This window comes from Odocoileus virginianus, chromosome 17 (assembly GCF_023699985.2).
Source record: "Odocoileus virginianus isolate 20LAN1187 ecotype Illinois chromosome 17, Ovbor_1.2, whole genome shotgun sequence".
Lineage (NCBI taxonomy): Eukaryota > Metazoa > Chordata > Mammalia > Artiodactyla > Cervidae > Odocoileus > Odocoileus virginianus.
In genome coordinates this window covers 36,263,566-36,291,180 of record NC_069690.1, presented here as the reverse complement: position 1 = coordinate 36,291,180, position 27,615 = coordinate 36,263,566, and the positions used below count along the sequence as shown (strand labels likewise).

The 27,615-nt window shown below is 41.5% G+C and overlaps 1 pseudogene; it reads left to right on the top strand.

The window, feature by feature from the left end:
- Positions 1–27,341, top strand: LOC110123066 (dnaJ homolog subfamily A member 2 pseudogene; annotated as a pseudogene).
- The last annotated feature ends 274 nt before the right edge of the window (positions 27,342–27,615 follow it).

Sequence of the window (27,615 nt, the reverse complement as noted above, 5' to 3'; positions counted from 1 at the left end):
ATGCTGCTTCTTCCTCCAGTGACGGTCCGCACTTCTCCCGGGGACTCCGCCGGGCAGAAGGTTCCTGTCCTTGCCCCCGGAGAGCACATTCTTGCAGAAGGCTTGTGGCCAACAGTCCGTCTTTCTATGGGAGCTTGGGACTCCTTGGCCACTAAGGGCAAAGAAATGGAAGGTGAGGCGCCCCCTAGTCAGGCCTGGGTCAGGTCAGTTCAGTCCTCGGGAAGAGGGAATGGGTGTGGGGAGTCAGATGCTGAGCCTGTGGAGCTGTGACCAGAAGCTGCAAACAGCACAGTGGAGGTGATGCTTTCCCACGTGGAGGTTTCAAGTCAGACATTGTGGGATCTCAGGTCAGACATCAGGGTCACTGGTGTGTCCCCTTCTCCCAGTTTGAAAACATGGATCTGGGGAAACTGGCCTTGGGTCAAAACATGCAGGTCAGCCTTCGGTAGGCAACAAGCCCCAATAATCTTCTTATGAGACCAGTGCTGCCAAACTCAGGTCATCCACAGCTTGGGGAAGTGCAACCAAGCCACCAAGGAGAGGGAGGGATTTCTGGCTCCAGACACCAAAGTAGTGAGAAGGGCACCATATGGCCACTGCCCTCCTCCACCTGCATGTGCTCTGTCACTGCAATCATGTCCGACTCTGCGACCCTATGGGCTGTGGCCCACCAGGCTCCTCTGACCACGGGATCCTCTAGGCAAGACTGGAGTGAGTTGCCATGCCCTCCTCCAGGGGATCTTCCCAATGGATGGAACCAGCCTCTCTCTCTCTCTCTCTCTCTTTTTTTTTTTTTTTGTAATTTTAAAAAAAATTTATTGAAGTATGGTTGATTTACAAGGCTGTATTATATCAAAAGAAACATTTTTTTTCATTTATTTTTATTAGTTGGAGGCCAACCACTTTACAATATTGTAGTGGGTTTTGTCATACACTGACATGAATCAGCCATGGATTTACATGTATTCCCCATCCCGATCCCACCTCCCACCTCCCTCTCTACCTGCTCCCTCTGGGTCTTCCCAGTGCACCAGGCCCGAGCACTTGTCTCATGCATCCAACCTGGGGAACCAGCCTCTCTTATGTCTCCTTCATTGGCAGGCGGGTTCTTTACCACTAGCACCACCTGGGGAGCCCTCCACCTGCATAGCCTTCGCCTAATAAAGGGTCTGCTGTTACACTGGAGAACAAAGGCAGCTTCCCATGTGGAACACTCTGCCTACTGGTAGTCCAGGCACCACAGCCCCTGGGTTTGTAGAGCCCATCCTCACTGGGAGGGCGCTATCTGGACTGCCAGAATGCACCCAGAAAAGGAGAAACGGCCAGACACTAAGCTTCAGAGATTGGAAGATTAGCTACTGACACTTCTGTTTTGTAAGACATGAAAGAGGCTGCTCTTTCTCTGACAAGGAAACTAAGCAGAAAGGACAGATGTGGTGGGTCAGGTCCCCAACTCAGGGGCTCTGAATTGTCATGCTAGTGCTGGATAATCCTATGAGCTCTATCAGATCTCTATTCAGCATTTATCAGCCATCATCTCTGTGCCAGACACTGCAGTAGGTGCTGGAAATATAAGAGATACATCCCCTTTGTCTTCTATTCTAAATTAAGAATGTGTGCATGCTCAATCGTGTCCAACTCTTTGCAACCCCATGGACTGTAGCCCACCAGGCTCCTCTGTCCATGGGTTTATTCCACCAGGAACACTGGAGTGGGTTACTATTTCCTTCTCCAGGGGATCTTCCCAACCCAGGGATCGAACCTGCATCTCTTGTGTCTCCTGCACTGGCAGGCAGATTCTTTACCACTGAGCTACCAGGGAAGCCCTCTAATGGAAGAGATGAACATAAAAACAAAGCATTACAAACAGCTATAGTGGGGATGTGTACAAAATAGGATGAGGACTGGTACTTCATTGATGAGATGGATTTCCTTTTTCAGCAAGGGTGCTCAGTTCTCCATGGTGGAATATTGCTTAAATCTGAGTAAAGCTATGAAAATACTGTAGTTAAGAACATGGATTCTGCTAGGGGACATATCGAGCTAAAATTCCAGCTCTGCCACTTACTAATTATATGATCTTGGGCAAGTTTAACTTCTTGTGCCTCTTCTATAAAATGAGAAGAATGATCACTGTGATTATTATTTTATTGGGGTTACCTCACAGGGTTATAGTGAAGTTTAAGTGAGAGGATGCCAAAGTGCCTGGAATATAGTAAATGCTCAATAACTGTTAGCAATAGGGGTGGGGGATGGGGTTTTGGGGAGAGAAAGCCAGAGAAATGCTCCAGTTCCCTGAATAAGACAGCAGTAAAGCTCTTGCATAGTCACTGCTATCTTCTTCAGTTTCACAGCATTGTATCATTATTTAAAAGGCTTTGGTTCTAATCCCACCTCTTCCCTTAGCTGGTGATGTGTGCTTGCTCAGTTTCTGAGTTTCAATTCCTCCCTTGTCAAAAAAAGGGGTGAACTCCTTCTACAGACTTTTCACCTTAGACATTTTGTAGTTCTGTTTAAGAATACACACAAAAAGTGAACATTAATATGTATATCAATAATTTTACAGGTCAAATAACAAAATTTATTGTTGCAACAGTCTCTAAGCGATGCTAAATCACTGATAAATGTCCTTTGTGGCACTCAAAATGATGATATTTTAAAAGCTGTCCTCAGTCCTGACAAATATCTCTGTGACGCTATCAATAGCACAGTAACTACACTGAAGCTGTAGCAATGTCAAGATTGAAGAGATCAAATCTCTAATCCCAGAACCATTTCGAAGTTGACTCCAGGCCCAGTTTACTCGGAAGAACTTAGATCTACTGTTTTTCTTTTGGAGACTTGGATCTCTCTGGTTGACTCATCTTCTCCTTTCAACTCTCCTTGTTCATCCAATTTAATCAACTCTACTAAATATTTCCATGTGCCAGACATCTGGGCTAGATGGTTAGCATAAAGACAAATGGGACTCCTTTCCTCAAAATGTTCACTGTCTTTTAAGGAGAGATACATGAACACATACCAAATAAATGTAATAAAATACGGTAAATGCTGTGATGGAAGTCTGAGGATGGGACATTGAGGGTGGCCAAGAAGAAGTGGTTGATTATCTCCCATGCCTCCATAGCATTCTACACATCCATACTTGTATGAATGAATCAACCAGCAAAGAGGCTGGAGTAGAAGATTTTGGTGAGGAGAATAGCAGGAAGGGAAAGAAAGCTATCTGCCTCCCAACAATGCTATGAGACAAACAAAGCAGTAAATTAAAGGCAAGAGTCATGGAGTTACACATCTCTGAGAACAACTCCTTGAAGCTAGAAATAGATATACTCTGAAGCTGGTATTGCCTTTCTCTCTGATCTAGCTTGTAGACAATCCTAAGGCTGCACATTGCCTAGCCAAAACAAGTTGAGCAGGGTAGGGACAAAGGCGGGCTAGGAGGACTTTCTGCCCCCACACATCAGAAGAGCTGAATCTCCTCCTCCCCAGACTGTGATGTGGAAGCAAAATAGTCATAATGCTGGCTACTAAGGAAGTTGGACAAAGATGAACCAAGCCTCTCTAATCTTTCTGTGATCAAAGGCCACATTGCATCTTGTTGCATCTGGGGCTCACTTGCTCTATATCTAAGGATCTGGCATGCTCAAAGGAAGACAGAGTTATAGGCTATCTGTCTTATGGCCCACAGATTTCACCAAACACCAAGAAGGCTGGGTGAGAACATGTGAATGGGGCAGCACAACTAGCCATACCCAGGTAGAAGAACCCCCAAATACATGCCCTGTTCACAGAGGGGAGCGTTGACACCTTCCTTGGAAAAGACAGCACATTTCTTTCACTTATGCTTTGGTGTGAAGTGCTAAAGTACAAGAAGTGGAACAGCTGTCAAATTTACTACTGAGGTCCATCTTCATAGCTCAGATCTTCAGAAAATATTTTATGATATAATAATTCAACCCTCCTCAGAGCTTTGCTTCATTTCTGCTCCCTTGGAGAAGCAAGCAAAGAAAGCTAGGCATTTCTAACTCAGCCCTGTGTTGGTTTAGATGCACTGAAATCCCCTATGTGGTTAACTTTAGCTTTTTCCCATTGTCAACAATCTCAGAGAAAGCCTCAAACACTAGCCAATGTTTACAAGCAGATCTCAGTAACTGTCACCCAGTAATCTCTTTCTGCTGACCCCTGGCTTCAAACTTGGCTCTGCCAGTGCTCTTGACTTTTCCCACACTTTCCAAGCTCCCAGTCAAAGAAAATGCAGCAGAGCCTGTTCTCCAGTGTGAGCATGTAAATTCTGCCCTCAACAACTCCAGGCCTTCCCAGATCCTGGCTTGGACCCTATCCAGAGGGCAGATAGGCACAGACAATGGAATTTCTTTTTAAAATCTGCCCTTCAGGTTGAGAAGATGGTGTCCCTAATTCCTGCCAGGAGGACTTGTAATTTGAATGTTACTCTAAGACTAGAGAGAAGAGTCACCAAAACCTGGAACACTACTTTACCGGTATACCTTGGTAATCAACAGTTGAGAGCTTGCACTAATGCTGGGTAATTCTATTTGACTCAACAAACATTTGTTGAGTGCATACTAAATGCCAGGCACTGTGACAGGTGCTGGCAATTATTGCTAACAGCCTGCCCTTCTGAAGCAGTTGGCTCAGGTTAGAGATGCTCTTACATAACTGGGGAAAAAGGGACTGAAGAAAGAACTGAGCTCAATACCACAGCTCTCCCTCTTTCAGAGAGCATCTTACATGTCAGAAAAACAGGAGCACAAAGGGGCTAGGTCGCAGGACATTTCATTTGTACTGAGTTAGCTGCTTATCTCTCCTTCTTCTGAATTCTGGCCTGGTAGACAGAGCTTGGGATGTGGAATCAAAAACCCTTGGGTGCAGGGACATCCCTGGTTGCCCAGTTGCCACTCGCAATGCAGGGGACCCTGGGTTTGATCCTTGGGTCAGGGACCTAGAGTCCACGTGCTGCAACTAAAGATACTGCATGCCACAACTTAGACCTGGCTCAGCCAAATAAATAAATTTAAAAAATTAAAAGACTTCAGTCCAAATTCCAAACCCTGCATTTAGTTGTATGAGCATGGGCAAGTTTCTTTTCTTTTTTTTTTTTTCTTGAGCATGGGCAAGTTTCTTGACCTCTGAGTTTCAATTTTCATTGATATGTAGTGAAAATAAAAGTAGTTGTCCTGCCTACCTCATAGATAGAAGAGAATATCAGATGAGATCATGCAATATGGATCAGTGCTTCTCAAACTTTAATGGGCATGTGATTCTTGTGGTGATCTTGTTAAATTACAGACTCAGAGTCAGTGGATCTGGGTAGGCCTGAGATTCTGCACTTTTAATAGGCTCCCAGGTGTTGCTATTGAGGCTGATCCAAATCACACTTTGGGTAAAACGCTATGGACTGTTTACTGGTGGTGGTGGTTCAGTCACTAAGTCATGTCCGACTCTTGTGACCCCATGGACTGTAACCCTCCAGGTTTCTCTGTCCATGGGATCCTCCAGGCAAGAATACTGGAGTGGGTTGCCATTTCCTTCTCCAGGGGACCTTCCCGACCTAGGAATCAAACCCTGGTCTCCTGCATTGCAGAAGATTCTTTATCGAGTGAGCTACAAGGGAAGACTGGACTGTTTGCTAATCAAATGGAAAGGATGGCACCGAGGAACATCTCCAACTAAGTAAACATCCAAAACTCATTCAGAAATCAATAGAGCCCTACTAAGTGAATAGAACTGAGGTAGACAGTCACTGTGTGGGTAACAAGAAATTTATGACGTGTCTTTGCTTACTTAGGTGAAACCATTAGAGGATAATAAGAATCCATCCAAACTTAGCAGCTGGGTCAAAAAAAAAGTGGGATTCTTCTATCCCCTTCAGTTAAAAATATTTACTCTGGATATAAAACACTGAAATGAAAATCAGGATGTCCTTCATCCTGTTAAATCATATCCTACAGATTGCAACTATCTCCTGCCAAATTCTCATCGAATCTTTTGAAACTGTTGGAACAGATATTCTTGAGGTTAGAGACCTCATAGCTTCCCCAGTTGTGGGCTTGGACCTTATCCTGGTGTTCAGAGACCCTTTAGAAGTCATCTCAATGTGCTCACAGTCATTGACATTGTTCCAGATGAGAAATATCTACCTCTTGTATCACCTCACACCAGTCAGAATGGCTAGCATCAAAAAGTCTACAAATAATACATGCTTTAGTGGGGGTAGCCAAAAGGGAATCCTGCTACACCGTTGGTGAGAATATAAATTGGTGCAGCCTCTATGGAAAACAATATGGAGATTCCTTAAAAAGCTAAAAATAGACTTGCCATATAATTCAGCAATCCTACTCCTGGGTATATGTCTGGAAAAGACAGAAACTCTAACTTGTGAAGATACCTGCACTCCAATGTTTACTGTAGCACTATTTACAATATCCAAGACATAGAAACAAATTGAATGTCCACTGATAGATAAATGGATAAAGATGTGGGGTGTGTGTGTGTGTGTGTGTGTGTGTGTGTATAAACAATGGAATATTAAAATGAAGTAATGCCACTTGCAGCAATATGGATGGTCCTAGAGATTATCTTAGTAAGTCAGAGGACAAACGGTATTACTTATATGTAGAATCTAAAAAAATAACACAAATGAACTTAATCACAAAACAGAAACAGACTCACAGACACAGAAAAAAACTTATGGTTTCACCAATGGAAAAAGCAGGAGAGGGAGTTTGGGATTAACAGATACACACTACCCTATATAAAACAGAAAAACAACAGGGACCTACTGTATAGCACAGGGAACTATATTCAATATCTTTTAATAACCTATAATGGAAAAGAATCTGAATCACTTTGCTGTATACATGAAACTAATACAATATTATAAATCAACTATACTCAATAAACAAAAAAAGAGAAACATCTACCTCTCTTTCAAATGCCTTCAAAAAATGCCTCTCCATTTCCCTAATAAGAATGATCATTTGCTCACACTCTTAGGGAGTTTAATATTTGGTTAACATCTATATAACTCCTGTAAGTGCATGTGGTATATGGTTAGGTCATTCCAGACGGCTGTTTTCTTGCTGTTTGTGCATCCCCTGTTTGACCAGTTCCTTCTTCACTCATATGACTATCCAATTCTCTTAGTTACAAGGCTTAATTACCCCTTGGTAACTAATGAGCCCACCTGATGTTGATTCCCCTTATAAATGGTAGCCTCCTTCTACCCTAGGAGCCCACACATGATAGGGTGTCAATCACTCCAGGACCCTTTGGGTAAGGTTCCCCTATCCAATAAACTATTGATGTTTCTGTCACTGTTCTTAGGTTCTTTCTTTGGTCTCAAGGCTGAGAAACTACAAAGGGTTATCCTAGTAGCGTGCAACAGAGAAGAAATGAGCTTGAGTCTGCTTGTCCCAGTTACCTACAAAGAGATGATGCATTTCTCAGAACCTGCATGGCCACGTCTGCAAAGGCCAAAACAAAGCATAAAATTGGGCAATTATTGCAGCAAATATTGTAATGAAATATTCCTGATGAGAAGCAAGACTTTCAGATTTTAGTCTTATCTTTGCTATCACCCAGCTTCTCTGGGATGGAGTTCTCAACATTTCTAAACAGAATTTACCTGCTTGTAATGTACATACCTCTTCTATGGCTAGAAAGAATTTATGATTCAAAAGAGAAATGTAAAGAGTAGTAAAAAAAAAAAACACAAGAAAGCAAAACACATTGTTTTTTGTTTGCTTAAACAACAGAAATTTATGTTCTGAAATTCAGGAGAGTAGAAATCAAAGATCAAGATGTTGGCAGGATTTCTTTCCTCTACAGTCTCTCTTGTTGGCTTGTAAATGCTGTCATCTCCTTGTCTTCACATGGTCTTCTCAAGTTCTAATCGCCTCTTCATATGAGGACACTAGCCATATTGAATTGGGGCCCACTCTAATGGCCTCATTTTACCTTAATTACCTCTTTAAAGAACTTGTCTGCAAATATGTTCTTTAGGTCCTGGAATACACATTTTAAAATTAACATTCCCTTGGTGGTTTTTACATGTATTTTCACAACAGTTGCTAATTTCCATCTCCTCTTTGGGCCTGGAGAGTTGGATTCAGCTGGAGCTAACGGAAATCAAATACATGTCTAATGAGAGTTCCCGAAAGTCTCGACTCCAGAACTTCTCTGGAGAGCCACAGGCACTAGGGCCCCTGCTCCTGCAAGCCCACTGCTGACGCAAAGCAGTGAGCATTTCCTGGAGAAGGGAGGCCTGGGAGGGGTAAGTGGTGACAGTTTATCTGAAGCTGGTGCTGGGTTCATTAAGGGGCCTGGTGCAGTCTATCTGCTTCTTGTCTGCAGGGCTCAGCTTCTCTGCACGCTGAGTCCAGGTCTTGTCACCATCCCAGTCCTGGTGGTGTCAGGTTGGAAGAGTGTGAAACAGAGCATCCCCTGCCTACCCCACCCCAATCTCCCCTTGTCTCCAACTGTCTGTCCTCAAGGGCTCAGATAGGAGCTGCAATTGCAGGAATGAAGCTTGAAGCCTTCAGTCAATACTTTCTGCCCCCAGACAGTAAGGTCCTGGGAGATGATTTGGCTGCTCCAAAAAAGAAGAAAGCCCAGACCTCAGCCGAAGGAGGTAGAAGGACAACAGAGACATGGCTTTGTCAAAGCCACCTTGCCTTGAATGTAGCGGACACCTATTTTAAGTGGTCCCACTCGTCCTTGACACATTCTAATAACAGAATGGGACAAATTTCTGTGTTTCAGAAGAGGAGGTCCAGGAATTGTGAGGCCTCTTTCTTAATGCCCCACAGCCGCTCAGTGGTGGAATAAAAAATGGAACATATCCTGAGTCCTGGATCAGCCCTTCCTGGGGCTGAAAACTTTACCTCAGGCTTTCAGTCCTCTTCTCCACTCAGCTGCCAATATTACAACCATCTTTGAGAGAAAAGATGCTCCAAACCCCACAACAGGGTTGTTTGATAGCCAGGGACGATCATACTGCACCATCCTCTCCCTCTTCCCTGGTTCTCCAAGATCATCAGGACAACAGGTGCATCTGTGGGGGCCGAAAGGTCCAGTCTGTGAACAGAAAGAAGATCCTTTGGCCAGACCCAGTTCCTCCAATGCAGAGGAAAGTGCCGACCTGTCTGACAACTCCAAACACTTACCCAGCAGGGAGAGAACACCCTCCTAGAAGGCAAGTGCATTATTCAGCTATTTGGAATTGACTCAGAAACTGAGATGATTAACTTCTGGTTCTATCCAAAGAGTACTACCACTGTCTACTATCAGAATCCATGTCCAAAGGGTTATTGACTTTTACCAGGAGCGTAGGAGGCAGTAAATGGATTTCTCCAAGTCAAAAGGAAGCAGTTGTTTTTAATGGGAATTCTGCCTCTTCAAAACCCCCAAAGCTGTCAGGAGCCCCACTGTCCCCTTCCCCAAATTCTTCTTCCTTGAGGGACCAATTCACACTTACTCTTTGCGACCTGCTTTCTCTAACCCACCAGCTGGGTTACTTTTTCACCCCAGGTGCAAGTACCAGGGTCGTCACCGTGTATAACCAGGCAGCCACGTTCCTAAACACATGTCAGTGGCCACGTAACTCCATACTCTCAGAGTCAGCTGCCCACAGAGTGTCTCTCAACTGCAGCATGGTCATTGAGAGCTTGGGACCTTGGAACGAACTCTCCTGTGTTTAAATCTCAGCTCTTTTTACTGGCTGTATACTTAATCTCTCTAAGCCTCTATTTCCTCATATGTTAAATGGATGTAATAAGAGTATTTACCTCTTGGGTTTTAAATGAGATCAAGTGCTTAGCGCAGGGATTGGGCACATAGTAAGCACCCCATAAATGTTAATTATTATCGTGAATGCCTCTCTGTCTTTAGGGGCTTCTAGGGAGGAGGCTTCTGCACTCTTCACACTAAATTTCATCCTTCCTTCCTGAGTGTTGTCTGTCCCAGTGGGTCTTTCTCTACTTTGTCCCCAGCCTTCACATAACAGGGTCATCCCTGCTGTTCTTTGCCCAGCAGATGTCCTTGCTCTCTTATTCTCCTGGAAGTAAAAAAAGGGCAAATGGGTTATTTAGCTAACTCTTTCCACAATCTGTAAATAAAGAGCAAAATGCCCTGCCACCAGATAGCTGGAATCAGGACCCACTTGACCTTCTATTTAAACCCTCAGAAGCCCCTGCCCCATCTAGCCCTGTTGCCCTTTGGACTAGGGTGGGGGTCTCGAGAGAGGTATGTATGTGAGGCCTGTAAGTGGCTCTCCCCAGCCCCTCAGAAGGTTGCTTATCAGGGAGTGAAACACCAGCCCTAGCTTGCCATGACAGCAGGAGCTGCCTGAGAAGAGAGGCTGAGATAAATTAAGGATCCTTCATCCCCATCAGCGTGGGCCAGACAGAAACCAGGTGCAAGGCCGTGAGCCTTCAACTTTTATAAACAATCTTCCATCGCCCACTGGAGCAGCTTGAGCCTGAGATGGGGATTAGAAGAACAGCTTCTGCAAGCCTGGGGCCTCTCAGCTGGACAGCCAGTTAAAGGGCACATAAGATAACTGGCTGCTGGGAGAGATGCTTGAGGAAATCCAGCCATTCGTCAACAGGGGGTTCGCTTGACCTGGCAGGAGAGAATCTGATATCTAAACAGTTCCCTGCATCCCTGAAGCGTTCCGAAAGTTCTCCAGCTAAATATTTGATACCACACCAGATGATAGCCCAAGGCTCTTCTCACCAGTGGGAGAAGGCTGCTGCTAGAGGACAGAAGCTTAGTTAGTACTGGATTCACTGAAATCAGGCAGGACTTGAGATGAGGTCATCCCAGCTATGCTGATTTTGGGGTCCTTTAACCTTGTCCAGTCCAACCAGGGGTAAAGACCTTGCCTGCCAAGAGCTGCTTCTCTGGGAATCCACGAAAAGACATGGAACCTAAATACCTTTTGAAGGCAGTTGTCCCCTCTTCCAGTCCTCCACCTGCCTCCTCACTTCTCTGATAGATGTTTTGTTTGCAGGAACTAAAAAAATAGCCATGACCCCTACGCTCAGATGGTCGACACCAGCTTCATCCACCTGAGATTACAAAACAAAGTGAAGTGCTTGAATCCCCTCAGGGAGGTGGGGACAGCCTGGCCTGGCTGAGCATGAAAGAGCTTTTTTGTTTACAAGTCGTATTTATTCAGCAGTGGGGATGAGAAGGTCTACAATTCCGTGTTCAGAGTTTCTTGTATAATGCTGAGAAGGAAAGCACATTTCAGAGAGCATTGCCTCCAAGAGAAGGATGTTGTTCCCCCTCTGGTTGGAAGGTAAAAAATAGGAGTCAAAAATAGGGCTCTCAGATCAGTCAGGCTCGAGCTCACGTCTCCGCTCTGGTATTTACTCCAGTGGTCGTTGTGATCTTGGAAAGTTATTCGACCTCTCTAAGCTTCAGTTTCCTTGTCTGCGCAGTGGGGATGGTAGTAACTAGTTGTAGGGTGGTTGTGAGGAGGACTAAACAGTGAGACTTATGAAGAAAGCACCTACCAGAGTGATACAACATAACACTCAGTAAATGGCAGCTACTATCAGTAATGAGGTCTCTACCTTTGGAAGAAAACATAGATAGAAAAATGAAAATTATCTAAGAACAGTTTGGAAAGGGCAGAATTTCAACACAGAACACACATTCATTCTTTCAAAACCCCCTTGGTGTTATAAAATAACACCTTGGTGTATAAGATATACATAAATAAAAGGATATAATGGACTCCTATTTACCCAATAATACATAGCTTCACAACTATCAAGGCCAATCTTATATCATCCATACCCCCTACACAGGTATAGTCTGTTTTGAGTTAGCTATTTTGGCCTTCAGTGTGGATTATTTTCTTATAGGAGAGGGAATATGGGATTTAGAGTCTAAAAACTTGTTCCTTCCTTGATTAGCTGTTTGACTTTGGGCATGTCACTTAATTCATTTAATTCTCAGTTTCTTCATCTGTAAAATGAAGTTGTTAATAATTAGACCTGCCATACATACTTCAAAGAGCTCTTGCATAGAGGAAATTAGATGTCTGTGAAAGGGCCTTGTAAAAGGAAGTCTATGCCAATAGTACTGGTTGTTACAGCTCTATCTCTGACTGGGGGTGGCACCGAGTATGTGCTCAGCAAACATTTATTAAGGTTGTGTTAAGTGCCAGGCCAGGTCAGGCCAAAGACCTGCTCTGCAGTCTTAGGTTGCATCCCCGAGCCTAGCTGGTCACATTGCAAACACTGTCACTAAGGCAACAGGGATCACTCAATGTGTCCCAGCCCTACACTCGGAGAAGTACATCCCTCAGTATACACATCCTGTTGGACCAAGAGTCACTTCTTATACCATATGTCCTTGTTCAATGTCAAGGCCTGGAAAATGTCAAATTATGTCCTGCCTCCAGTGCTGTATTTCCATTAAGGATCAGAATGAGAATTACAGAGACAGTGGGTAAGACCTCAAAGTTACATGTTGAAAAAAGAAGCTTTTTTCATGTCAAGAACATAACCCAAATCATCCTTTCAAAAGCTATTTGGGGATAGGTCTTAGGTCCAGAATTTAAAGCTGCAATGGGAAACCAGAGGGGGATCCCTGATCCAAAGGGTGACCCTGAAGTTGTTTTGGTTAGAGCTGGAGAGATGCTATTTCTCTCTCATTTTTCTTTCCTTAGTAGAGAATTTCATCTTTGCCCCAGCCTCTGCATCCTGGTAGCCCATGAAAACAATATTTTCCTGCTCAGCAGGGCAAAACCTCTTATTTCCTGCTGTCCTTTTCCCATCTCCTAGCTCCACACTGAAGTCCTTGCTGTAGACAGATTTCTCCAGCAAGTTATTTTCTCACCACTGAGCCCCAGCTGTTTTGCATCCCTGAAGCATGTCAGGGCCAGAGAAGAAATGAAAGGACTGAGGCAGTGTCAGCTACAGGGGGACCCAGGTCACTAGTGATCAGATTTTTTTAATGAACCTGAGGGCCAGGGACTTGAAAGGAAGGTCAGGGGTCACAGAAGGGTGATGGCAATACGCGTCCAGATTATTAAACCCTGAACGTGAAGACGTCGATGTTCTTCCAATACCCTTTCCCCCCAGGAGCTCAGTGCTGCGCTGAGCAGTTAGGGCTTCATGACCTGATTGCACGAGCAATCAGCAGTCTCCTGGAAACCTCTGACTCCATGCTGCCAGAGGAGCATGAAGGACATTTGACAACTGGATTATATCCGAAGACTTTGGTTCCTACTCTGACTCCCCGGGTTGCTGACTTCTCCCTTCTTCCAGAAATAATTCAAGGTCAAGTTTTCAAAGTGGTTCCAGGAGAAGAGGGGAATTCTTGCTTAATAGTCCCCTCTGGCCTGTCGCTAATACACCTGTTTCTCTCATTCCCATCTGATTATACCTCTGAGTTTTGGAGATCTTGATTTCTTGGTTCCAACTGGAATGAGGGCTTTCTTAGTATTATGATCCTAAGCATCACTGAAAGGAACACATTTCTTGATTAGAATCAATCTATATTTATTTCAGTTCAGAATTGTTTTCATTATTTGCTCCTGGGAGCAAGGTACAACTCAGTCTTCTACAAAGGGGTGATGTCCAACTTTACTGGTGGTTGTGGTTAAGCCAGCCATGCAAATGTTCCCAGGACATAATGTTCACAAGAGATACGGGGAAAGACCGAAAGGGAATCTTAAAGTCATTGAGAGATCTCAGGGTCATCTGGTCCAGGCTCCCATCCAAGAACTTTCCTTTCAGATGGCCATATGCTGATGCTTTAACATCCCAAGTTATAGGAAGTTAATTAGAAAGTCCAGTTCAAATTTGGACAGCTTTTATTGTCAAAAAGTTCTTCCTATTACCTTCCTAATCTCACTCATAAGAGTTAAATAGGATAAATGGAAGCCCTTTCAAGAACCCCATGTGATATTTTTTCAGATCTTTGAAAATGTCTATAATACCTGCTCTAAGTCTTTTCTACTCCAAGCTAAGCATTTTCAGTTACTTCAACAATGCCCTATTACAGGAAAAGAACAATGAACTGGTAGTGAAAAGGCCTGGGTTCAAGTCCTGGCTCCACCAGTTTTCGTCTATGTAAGAAAGTCAATGAACCTCTCACAAGTTCACCTTCCTCTGTAAAATGAAGATTAAATATATATACTTTACCTACTGTTCTGAGGATCAAATAAGATAACATAATACCACAGAAATGCAAAGGATCATAAGAGACTACTGTGAACAATTATATGCCAACAAGTTGGATAACCTTGAAGAAATGGATAAATTCCTAGAAACATACAACCAACCAAGACTGAATATTAAAGAAAAAGAAAATCTAAATAGACCAGTAATGAGTCAGGAGATGGGATCAGTAATCAAGAATCCCTAATAAAGAGAAGCCGAGGACCAGTTGGCTTCACTGATAAATCTACCAAACATTTAAAGAATAACTAACATCAATCCTTCTCAAATGTTTCTAAAAAATTAAAGAGAAGAGAACACTTTCAAACTCATTTTACAAGGCCAGCATTACCCTGATACCAAGGCCCGACAAGAACACTATAAGAAAAGAAAGTTATAGCCAATATCCTTAATGAACATAGATTCGAGAACCCTCAACAAAATACTAGCAGATGAATTCAACAGCACATTAAAAGGATCAAACACTATGATCAAGTAGGATTTATCCCTGCAAGCATGAGACAACATATGCAAATTAATAAATGTGATGTACTGCATTAACATAATAAAGGATAAAAACCATATAATCACCTTAATAGATGCAGAAAAGGCATTTAATAAAATTCAAAATCCTCTCATGATTCAAAACTCTCCACAAATTAAGTATAGAATAAAGTACCTCAACATAAGAAGGCCATCTATGACAAATCCACTAACATCACACTCAGTGATAAAAAGTTGACACCTTTTCCTCTAAGGTCAAAAACATTACAAAGATACCCACTCAACCGCTATTCAGTATTACACTTGGAAGACCTAGCTGGAGCAGTTAGGCAAGAAAAATAAAAGGCATCTACATCAGAAAAGAAGTTAAATTCTCTCTAATTGTAGTTGACAGGAACTTATGTATAGAAATACCTAAAGACACTACTAAAACACTATTAGTACTAATGAAAGAATTCAGTATAGTTGCAGGATATAAAATTAACATAAAAAAATCAGTTTCATTTCTATACACTAACAATGAACTATCAAAAAGGAAATTAAGAAAATAGTCCAATTTATAATAGCACCAGGAAGAATAGAATACAAGGAGGTGAAATATTTGTACACTGAAAACTATCAGACACTGATGAAAGAAATTGAAAAAGATGCCAATAAATGGAAAGATATCTCATGTTTATGAATTAGAAGAATTAATATTGTTAAAATGTTCACACTACCCAAAATGATCTACAGATTCAATGCAGTCCATCAAAATTTCAAAGGCATTTTCACAGAAATAAAAATATAAACCCTAAAATTCATATGGAACCACAAAAGACCCTGATTAGTCAAGGCAATCTTGAGAAAGAAGAACAAACCTGGAGACATAATACTTTCTGACTTCAAACTGTACTGTAAGACTATAGTAATCAGAACAGTATGATACGGGCATAAAAACAGACACATAGACCAATGGAACAGAATACAGAGCCTAGAAAGAAATCTACACATATATGGTCAACTAATCTTTGACAAGGGCATCAAGAATATATAACTTATACAAGAAAAGGATTCTCTTTAACAAATAGTGTTGGGGAAATTGGATATCCACATGCAACAGAATGCACTGGGGCCTATCTTACACATATGCAAAAAATAATTCAAAATGGATTAGATTTCAATGTAAAACCTGAGGGATTTTCCTGGCAGTCCAGTGGTTAAGACCATACTTCCTCTGCAGGGGGTATGGATTTGATCCCTGCTCAGGAAATTAAGATCTTGCATGCCATGCAGTGCAGCCAAAAATAAAATAAAAGTAAAATCTGAAACCATATAACTCCTAGAAGAAAACATAGGGGGAAGACTCCTTGCTATTGGTTTTGGCAATAATTTTGGGGGTATAACACCAAAAGCACAGGCAACAAGAGCAAAAATAAATAAATGGGACTATGTCAAAGTAAAAACAAGCAAAGTAACATACAACAAAGTGAACCATCAACAAAATGAAAAGGCAACCTATGGATTGAGAGAAGATACTTGCAAACCATATATCTGATAAGAAGTTAATATCCAAAATACACAAAGAACTCATAGCAAAAAAAGAAAAATTACTGGATTAAAAGAACCTGAGATGACATTTTTTCAAAGAAGGCATACAAATGGCCAACAGGTATATGAAAAGGTGCTAAACAGCACTAATCATCAGAGATATGTAAATCAAAACCACAGTGAAATATCACCTCACATTGATTAAGATGGCTAACATCAGTTCAGTTCAGTTCAGTCGCTCAGTCGTGTCCGACTCTTTGCGACCCCATGAATCGCAGCATGCCGTAAGATAAGAGATGACTAGTGTTGGTGAAGATGTGGACAAGGGAACCCTTGTACATGCTGATGGGAATGTAAATTTGGACAACCATTATGGAAAAAAGTATTGAGGTTTCTCAAAAAAGTAAAAATAGAACTACTATATGATCTAGCAATCCCACTTCTGGGTATACATCCAAAGGAAATGGAATCAATGTGTTGAAGAGATGTCGTCATCCTCATGTTTGTTGCAGTATTATTTACAATAGCCAAGATATGGAAACAGGCTGGGAATTCCCTAGTGGTCCAGTGGTTAGGACTCCATGCTTTCACTGCCAAGATATGGATGCACTGACAGATGAATGGAGAAAGAAAATGTGACACACATAGGAATATTACTTAGCCATTAAAAAAGAGATTGTGCCATTTACAACAACATGGATGAATCTGAAGGACATTATGCTAAGTGAAATAAACCAGACACAGAAAGACAATTGTTGTGTGATCTCATATATGTGGAATCTAAAAAAGTTGAACTCATAGAAACAAACAGTAGAATAGTGGTTGCTAAGCACTGAGATATAGAGGCTATGGGGAGATGTGGGTCAAAATGTACAAACTTCTGGTCATAAGATGAATAAGTTCAAAGAGACACGTGCACCCCAATGTTCATCGCAGCACTGTTTATAATAGCCAGGACATGGAAGCAACCTAGATGCCCATCAGCAGACAATGGATAAGGAAGTTCTGGTACATCTACACAATGGAATATTACTCAACCATTAAAAAGAATTCATTTTAATCAGTTCTAATGAAATGGATGAAACTGGAACCCATTATACAGAGTGAAGTAAGCCAGAAAGATAAAGACCAATACAGTATACTAACACATATATATGGAATTTAGAAAGATGATAGTGATAACCCTATATGCAAAACAGAAAAAGAGACACAGATGTAAAGAATAGACTTTTGGACTCTGTGGGAGAAGGCGAGGGTGGGATGTTTTGAGAGAACAGCATCGAAACATGTATATTATCAAGGGTGAAACAGATCACCAGCCCAGGTTGGATGCATGAGACAAGTGCTCGGGGCTGGTGCACTGGGAAGACCCAGAGGGATGGGGAGGGGAGGGAGGTAGGAGGGGGGATCGGGATGGGGAATACGTGTAAATCCATGGCTAATTCATGTCAATGTATGACAAAAACCACTACAATATTGTAAAGTAATTAGCCTCCAACTATTAAAAATAAATGGAAAAAATAAATTAAAAAAAAGATGAATAAGTTCAGGGAAACTAGTATATATTATCGTATTGTTGTTGTTCAGTCACTAAGTCGTGTCTGACTCTTTGTGACCCCATGGACTGCGGCACACCAGGCTCCCCTGTCCTTCACTATCTCCTGGAGTCTGTTCACATTCATGTCCATTGAGTCAGTGATGCTATCTAACCACCTCATCTTCTGCTGCCCTTGCTCCTTTTGCCTTCAATCCTTCCCAGCATCAGGGTCTTTTCCAATAAGTCAGCTCTTCACATCAGGTGGCCAAAGTATTGGAGCTTCAGCTTCAGCATCAATCCTTCCAATATATATTCAGGATTGATTTCCTATAGGATTGACTGGTTTGATCTCTTTGCAGTCCAAAGGGCTCCCAAGAGTCTTCTCCAACACCACAACTCGAAAGCATCAATTCTTCTGCACTCAGCCTTCTTTATGATCCAGCTCTCACATCTGTACATGACTACTGGAAAAACCATAGCTTTGACTATACGGAAATGGGAATAAAAGACCACCTTACCTGTCTCTTGAGAAACATGTATGGGGGTCAAGAAGCAATAGTTAGAATGGGACATAGAACAGCTGAGTGGTTCAAAATTGGGAAAGGAGTATGACAAGGCTGTATATTGTCATTTTGCTTATTTAACTTATATGCAGAGTGTGCATGCATGAGTGTGTGCTTAATTGCTTCAGTCGTGTTCAACTCTGCGATTCTTTGTAGTCTGCCAGGCTCCTCTGTCAGAGAAGGCAATGGCAACCCACTCCAGTACTCTTGCCTGGAAAATCCACGGATGGAGGAGCCTGGTAGGCTGCAGTCCATGGTGTCACTGAGTCTGACACGACTGAGCGACTTCACTTTCACTTTCACTCTCATGCATTGGAGACGGAAATGGCAACCCACTCCAGTGTTCTTGCCTGGAGAATCCCAGGGATGGGGTTGCCTGGTGGGCTACCGTCTATGGGGTTGCACAGAGTCAGACACGGCTGAAGTGACTTGGCAGCAGCAGCAGCAGACTCCTCTGTCCATGGGATTCTCCAGGCAAGAATACTGGAGTGGGTCACCATGCCCACCTTCAGGGGAACTTTCCAACTCAGGGATTGAACTCACATTTCCTGTACCTTCTGCATTGCAGGCAGATTGTTTACCCACTGAGCCACCTGGGAAACCCCTATATGCAGAGTATATCCTGCAAAATGCCTGGCTAGATGAATCACAAGCTGGAATCAAGATTGTCAGGGGAAATATCAACAACCTCAGATATACAGATGATACCACCCTAATGGCAGAAAGTGAAGAAGAACTAAAGAGTCTCTTGATGAGGGTGAAAGAGGAGAGTGAAAAAGCTGGCTTGAAACTCAACATTAAAAAAAACTAAGATCATGGCAACCAGTCCGATCACTTCATGGCAAAGTGGAAGCAGTGACAGATTTTATTTCCTTGAGCTCCAAAATTACTGCAGATGGTGACTGCCCCCATGAAAATAAAAGACACTTACTCCTTGGAAGGAAAGCTATGACAAAGTTCAGCTGCATATTAAAAAGCAGAGATTTAAATTTGCTGACAAAGGTCCATAGTTAATAATAGTGTATATTTGTATATTTGGTATTTGCGGAATGAGTAGATACTAAGTGTTCTCACCACAAAATGAAAACAAACAAAATTATGTGAGGTGATGGATGTATTAATTAACTTGATTGTGGCAATAATTTCACAATGTATATGTATATTAAATCATCACATTGTACTTTAAAAAAAAATGACACTGTACAACCTAAATACATACAAGTTTTGTCAACCATACCTCAATAAAGCTGGGTGGAATGAAATAACACATGCCTTCATTATTTGATGATTGTAAAATATCACACACATGCTTTTTAATCATCATCACTTTCCTCCATTCTTGGTGACTTCCTCTGACCTCTCTAGTTCAGAGTGTTCAACTAAATATAACATTTGCTAGTTCAATAGGAGTTTATGAGCCACTGTTCTAGGCACTAGGAAAATAAAGATGAACAAAGTAGTCTTTGCCTTCAAGGTAATCAGAGGGCTACAACACACTAGACTAAAAGCCATAATAGAGGCTCCTGCAGAGAATACTCTAGGAATACAGTTGTAAAACTTCCAACTCAGATGGGGTGGAAGAAGCGACAACGGGGCTGAGTATTAGAGGATGCATAGCATTATCCAAACAGAAGAAGGTAGAAGGACATTCTAGGTAGAGATAAAACATGCAAAGACATGAAGTTTAGTCAGAACAAAGGTATTTTGAATTCAAAAAGTCACTGTTTCATCAAAGGACATAATCAATAGAGCGAAAGGCAATCCACAGAAAGGGAGAAAATATTTAGAAATCTTATATCTGAGAAGGGATTAATATCCAGAATGTATAAAGAACTCTTACAACTCAACAACAAAAAATAAACAACTTGATTACAGAGGACTTGAATAGACATTTCTCTAAAGAAGATATGCAAATGGCCAATAAGCACATGAAAGGATGTCCAGCATCACTAATCATTTCGGAAGAGTAATTTAAACCACAATGAGAAACCACATCACATCCATTAGAATAGCTACCATCAAAGAGAAAGAGAAAGAAAGAAAGAAAAGAAAAGAAGCATTGGTGAGGATGTAAAGAAATTAAACCCTTGCACACTGTTGGTAAGAAGTGAGCAGCTGCTGGGAAAGCAGTATAAAGGTCCCCCTCAAAATTACATGAATTATCATACAACCCAGCAATTCCACTTCTGGGTATATACTCCAAAGAATTCAAATAAAGGCTTCGAAGAGATACTTACGCATTCATGTTCATAGCAGCACTATTCAAAATAGCATAAAGGTAGAAGCAACTCAAGTGTCCATCAACAGGTGAATGAATGAATAAATATGATATAAACACAATGGAATATAATTCAGCCTTAAAAAGGATGGAAAATCTATATTTCCCACACTACAACATGGATGAATTTTGAGGACATTATGCTAAGTAAAATAAGCCAGTCATAAAAATGACAAACATTGTATGATTTCACTTACATGAGGTATCCAGAGTAGTCAAATTCATAGAGATAGATGATGGAACTGTGGTTATCATGGGCTGGGGGAAAAGGGAATGGGGAGTGATTATTTAATGGATACAGAGTTTCAGTTTTTCGAGGTGAAAAAAGTTCTAGAATTGTTTGCACCCATGTGCTTAACACTTGTGCTCTGTACATTTAAAAGTTATTAAAATTGTAACTTTTATGTGATGTGTATTATACCACAATTTTTTGCAAAAGATATTGGGAAAGTTAAAGGAGTTTGTAAGGACTGGGTATTATTGCTAACTTTTTTAGGTGTGACAATTGGTTATATAGAACAATATTCTTTATTCTTAAGAAATGCATACTAAAATATTTAAGAGAGAAGTGCAACCTATTTTGAAATTCATGGCTGGAAAGATGGATGTATAAACAAACAGTTATATAAAACCAACCCGACAAAAGGATAACCACTGGATTCAGGTGGTAGATGTACAGTGTTCACTGTATTATTCTTTCAATATTTTCTCAATATTTGAAAATTTGTATAGTAAAATTTGGGGAAAAAAAAACTTCTTAATTGCTTTATGAAGGTGAAAATAATGACCAAGTCATCACATATGCAGAAAATAGATGTTTCAGTAGGAGTTAACTCTGGGTATGACTGCTCCCCAAAAGCCAACAAAACAAAACAAAAAATAATCACAAGCTGTCTTAATAGAAATACAGTGCTCATAGTGTGACTCTGGGCAAGTACTTACCCTCTACAAGTCCGTTTCATCATGTACAAAATGGGAAAGAATTAAGTGAGACACTGTGTGTAAAGAGCTTGAAACAGAAGCGAATATTCAACACGTCTCCATAAGTAGCTGGTAGGATTGCAAGCATAAGGAAAATGCTACAGTCCTAGCGGACTTCTGTGCTGGTGGCACCATGCAGAACAGTTTATACTCTGCGCCCGGTGTGGTCAAAGCATATTCCTCTGGTTTCTTGGGTGATATTGTCGCGTCATATAATGAGCTGTTGAAGGATAACAGAGCTTCACCTGGAGTGGGAAGACTGAGGGAGGGAAGACATTATGACTGTCTTCTGATAGCTGAAGGATTAGCCCTAGGAGCAAAGGGAGAAAGTTCACTAAAACAAATCTCATGTTAAATAAGGTTTGAAGAGAAAACTGACTGTGTCAGGAAGTTGTTAGCTCCCTGACTCCGCTGATGGGTGAGTTGCAATCAGAGGCTGGACAACCACTTGATGAAAGCATTGTCAGAAAAATGAGATTGGGCCAGATAATCTTCATGGTCCCTTCCAATTCAGGGAGTCTAAGATGCTCTTAAAATATAGCACCTGGAACTGAATGATGCCATAGAGGTGAGTTAGTGAGACAAATACCCTCCTTGCTAAAGATATTGTTACTTATATCTTGAAGATTTCTATGTTACGTGAAGAAGAGAGAAAACTCAAAATTAAACATATTTGTTATATCTGTCTGTTGTTAATATTATGTCACCTATGCCAGATGTTCGATCTATTCATCTTTACCCTTGTATTCATTCACTTATCTTTTCAATATTTCATATTTATTTACAAGATATGTCTTTCCCCTCAGGTATTAAGGATACAAAAATGAACAGACGTAAGAACAAGATAGGGCCCAGTGGTGGAATTAAAAGACATGGGCAGAAAAGATAAGGACAGAGATTCACTCTGGCTAGGGATGGTGGGAAGTCTTCCTTGAAATATTTGAGCTGCATCTTAGAAGATAGATGAGGTTTTCTAGATGTAGAATGAGTAGAAAATCATTCAGGCAAATGGAAGAGCTTATTAGAAGTCAAAATAGACAAGAGTACCAAGTTTTGGAGGGAAATGTAACCAGGTAAGACCAGGTCTCAAGGATATATGAAAGGCCAAGAACATTAGGAATATGTATCACAATTCTAAATGGAAAGAGACTTAAACACCCAGCTTTCTCTTTCTTCTCTTCTTCTCATTTTTTGAGATCCCCTCATAAAACCCAATACGTTTTCATTCTTTAAACTAGTGACCTCATTCAGAATATAAGTTTTTATAATTTTCTTGCCTCCCAGCTATCCTTATATTTTAAGAGAATTTGAAGCTATAAGAATCTGGAATTAAAAAAAAAAAAGAAGAATCTGGAATTAGTCTTTTCTTGGTAGTACATTTCAGATTATTGATTCCTCAGAATACACCCCACCTCCTCCATACTCCTTTTGTTTGGCTTGCCTTGGATCTCCCATCAGAACACTCTCTGCAAGCTTATCATGTGTGGAGCACTCTTGGGTTCCTTTAATGTTGCCTCCAATTAACTGAAATTCCTTTCCCTCTGTTTCTTTAGCTAACAAGCAGTGTTGATAATGGGAATGATGAAAGTGAGAGCTGAAGAGGCTCATGAAGCCTTAACTTGACCTATAAAATAACTCTAGCATGATCCTTGCGAAACTTGTATGCAGGTCAAGAAGCAACAGTTAGAACCAGACATGGAAGAATGGACTGGTTCAAAATTGGGAAAGCACTATGTCAAGACTATATATTGTCACCCTGCTTATTTAACTTACATGAAGAGTACATCAAGCAAAATGCCAGGCTGGATGAAACACAAGCTAGAATCAAGATTGCCAGGCGACAGGCTGGATGCATGAGACAAGTGCTCGGGGCTGGTGCACTGGGAAGACCCAGAGGGATGGGGTGAGGAGGAGGTGGGAGGGGGGATCGGGATGGGAAATACATGTAAATCCATGGCTGATTCATGTCAATGTATGGCAAAAACCACTACAATATTGTAAAGTAATTAGCCTCCAACTAATAAAAATAAATGGAAAAAAAACTAAAAAAAAAAAAAGATTGCCGGGCGAAATATCAATAACCTCAGATATGTAGATGACACTACCCTTAAGGCAGAAAGCGAATAGGAACTAAAGAGCCTCTTGATGAAGGTGAAAGAGGAGAGTGAAAAGGTTGGCTGAAAGCTCAACATTCAGAAAACTAAGATCATGGCATCTGGTCCCATCACTTCATGGCAAATAGATGGGGCAACAGTGGAAACAGTGACAGACTTAATTTTTGGGGGTTCCAAAATCACTGCAGATGGTGACTGCAGCCATGAAATTAAGATGCTTCCTCCTTGGAAGAAAAGCTATGAACAACCTAGACAGCATATTAAAAAACAGAGATATTAGCAACAATCATGATCCCAATATGGGTTCAGTCAGTTCAGTCGCTCAGTCGTGTCCAAATCTTTATGACCCCATGGACTGCAGCACATCAGGCTTCCCTGTCCTTCACCATCTCCCAGAGTTTGCTCAAACTCATGTCCATAGAGTCGGTGATGCCATCCAACTATCTCATCCTCTGTCATCCCCTTCTCCTCCTGCCCTCAATCTTTCCCAGCATCCGGGTCTTTTCAAATGAGTCAGTTCTTTGTATCAGGTGGCCAAAGTATTGGAGTTTCAGCTTCAACATTAGTCCCTCCAGTGAACACTCAGGACTGATCTCCTTTAGGATGGACTGGTTGGATCTCCCTGCAGTCCAAGGGACTCTCAAGAGTCTTCTCCAACACCACAGTTCAAAAGCATCAATTCTTTGGTGCTCAGCTTTCTTTAAAGTCCAACTCTCACATCCATACATGACTACTGGAAAAACCATAGTTTTGACTAGATGGACCTTTGTTGGCAAAGTAATGTCTCTGCTTTTTAATATGCTGTCTAGGTTGGTCATAACTTTTCTTCCAAGGAGCAAGCCTCTTTTTATTTCATGGCTGCAGTCACCATCTGCAGTGATTTTAGAACCCCCAAAAATAAAGTCTGTCACTGTTTCCACTGTTTCCCCATCTATTTGCCATGAAGTGATGGGACCAGATGCCATGATCTTAGTTTTCTGAATGTTGAGCTTTCAGCCAACTTTTCACTCTTCTCTTTCACTGTCATCAAGAAGGTCTTTAGTTCTTCTTTGCTTTCTGCCATAAGGGTGGTATCATCTGCATATCTGAGGTTATTGATATTTCTCCCGGCAATCTTGATTCCAGCTTGTGCTTCATCCAGCCGAGTGTTTCTCATGATGTATTCTGCGTATAAGTTAAATAAGCAGGGTTAAATAAGCATATAAGTTAAATATATAGCCTTGACATACTCCTTTCTCTATTTGGAACCAGTCTTTTGTTCCATGTCCAGTTCTAACTGTGGCTTCCTGACATGCATACAGATTTCTCAAGAGGCAGGTCAGGCGGCCTGGTATTCTCATCTCTTTAAGAATTTTCCAGTTTGTGGTGATCCACACAGTCAAAGGCTTTGGCATAGTCAATAAAGCAGAAGTAGATGTTTTTCTGGAATGCTCTTGCTTTTTTGACGATCCAATGGATGTTGGCAATTTGATCTCTGGTTCCTCTGCCTTTTCTAAATCTAGCTTGAACATCTGGAAGTTCATGGTTCACATACTGTTGAAGCCTGATTTGGAGAATTTTGAGCATTACTTTGCTAGCGTGTGAGAAAAGTGCAAATGTGTGGTAGTTTGAGCATTCTTTGGTATTGCCTTTCTTTGGGAGTGGAATGAAAACTGACCTTTTCCAGTCCTGTGGCCACTGCTGAGTTGTCCAAATTTGCTGGCATATTGAGTGCAGCACTTTCACAGCATCATCTTTTAGGATTTGAAATAGCTCAACTAGAATTCCATCACCTCCACTAGCTTTGTTCCTAGTGATGTTTCCTAAGGCCTACTTGACTTCATATTCCAGAGTGTCTGGCTCTAGGTGAGTGATCACACCATCGTGATTATCTGGGTCATGATGATCTTTTTTGTATAGTTCTGTGTTTTCTTGCCACACATTCTTCTTAATATCTTCTGGTTCTGTTGGGTCCATACCATTTCTGTCCTTTATTGAGCCCACCTTTGCATGAAATGTTCCGTTGGTATCTCTGATTTTCTTGAAGAGATCTCTAGTCTTTCCCATTCTATTGTTTTCCTCTATTTCTTTGCACTGATCACTGAGGAAGGCTTTCTTATTTCTCTTTGCTATTCTTTGGAACTCTGCATTCCAATGGGTTATTCAGTTTTAATCCTGTTTTCGTCTCTCTGTGTACACCAGTAGTTTTAATAAAGAACTGCTGAGAGAAACAAAGAACTGCAGTCCCCCCATCACTACTATTTAATGATTTCAGCAATAATTGATACTCCCGTTGGTCAAGGAGTTGAGTGTGATTATCTGCAAAGAAGATAAAATATGGCGTGCCTGCTCGCTGTCTCCACCCACGCCGCCGCTGCTTAGGGCCCGGCCTCGCCCCTCCTGCTTCTCCACCTTCTTGCCTGTGCGGCCGCCAAGGGGAACGTGGCCGACCGGAAACTGTACATCCAGGGCGTCCCGCCTGGCACCAGCGAGAAAGAACTAAAGAAGGCATATAGAAAGTTAGACAAAGAACACCACCCTGGTAAGAATCCAAATGCTGGTGACAAACTCAAAGAAATAAGTTTTTCATATGAAGTACTATCAAATCGTGAGAATCTCGAACTATATGACAGATATGGAGAACAAGATTTTCGGGAAGGTAGCGGTGGAAGTGGTGGCATGGATGATATTTTCTCTTCACATTTTTGGAGGAGGTTTATTTGGCTTCATGGTCAATCAGAGCAGAAGTCGAAATGGCAGAAGAGAAGACATGATGCATCCACTCAAAGTATTTTTAGAAGACCTGTGTAATGGCAAGACAGCCAAACTACAACTTAGCAAGAATGCACTCCGCAGTGCATGCAGTGGCCAAGGTGAGAAATCTGGAGCTGTTCAGAAGTGTAGTGCTGGTCGGGGTCGAGGTGTACACGTCATGATCAAACAGCTGGCTCCAGGAATGGTACAGCAGATGCAGTCTGTGTGTTCTGACTGTAATGAAGAAGGAGAGGTAATTAATGAAAAGGACCGCTGTAAAAAATGTGAAGGGAAGAAGGTGATTAAAGAAGTCAAGATTCTTGAAGTCCACGTAGACAAAGGCATGAAACATGGACAGAGAATTACATTTACTGGGGAAGCAGACCAGGTCCCAGGAGTGGACCCAGGAGACGTTGTTCTTTTGCTTCAAGAAAAAGAACATGAGGTGTTCCAGAGAGATGGGAATGATTTTCACATGACATATAAGATAGGACTTGTTGAAGCTCTGTATGCATTTCAGTTCACATTTAAGCACCTTGATGGACCTCAGATTGTGGTAAAATACCGCCCTGTCAAAGTAATCGAACCAGGATGTGTTCTTATAGTTCAAGGTGAAGGAATGCCACAATATCATAATCCCTTTGAAAAAGGTGATTTTTACATAAAATTTGATGTGCAGTTTCCTGGGTCAACCTAGACAAGCTTTCTGAATTAAAAGATCTTCTGCCATCTAGACCAGATGTTCCAAATATTATTGGAGACACAGAGGAGGTAGCACTTCAAGAATTTGATAGCACTCAGGGCTCAGGAGGTGGTCAGAGGCGTGAAGCCTATAATGATAGCTCTGATGAAGAAAGCAGTAGTCATCATGGACCAGGAGAGCAATGTGCCCATCAGTAAACCCTGCAAACAAATTGCACAGGTGGATTTTCTTTCCACATTGGCCTGGTTTGTTTTCCGCAATCCAGCTGGAGCATCTGGTCAACCCAGATGAACTGATGGACATCTCTTGGTCTATGTGTAACTTTATAAATTGGTATAGTATCTACAGAGTGTATAATTTATACTCACCACAAAGCTTTACATCTTCATCTCAACTGTTCTATAGAAGAATAAAACACTTGAAACAAGACTACCTTTCACACATGGGTTATAAGTTTCAGTCCTGATATCT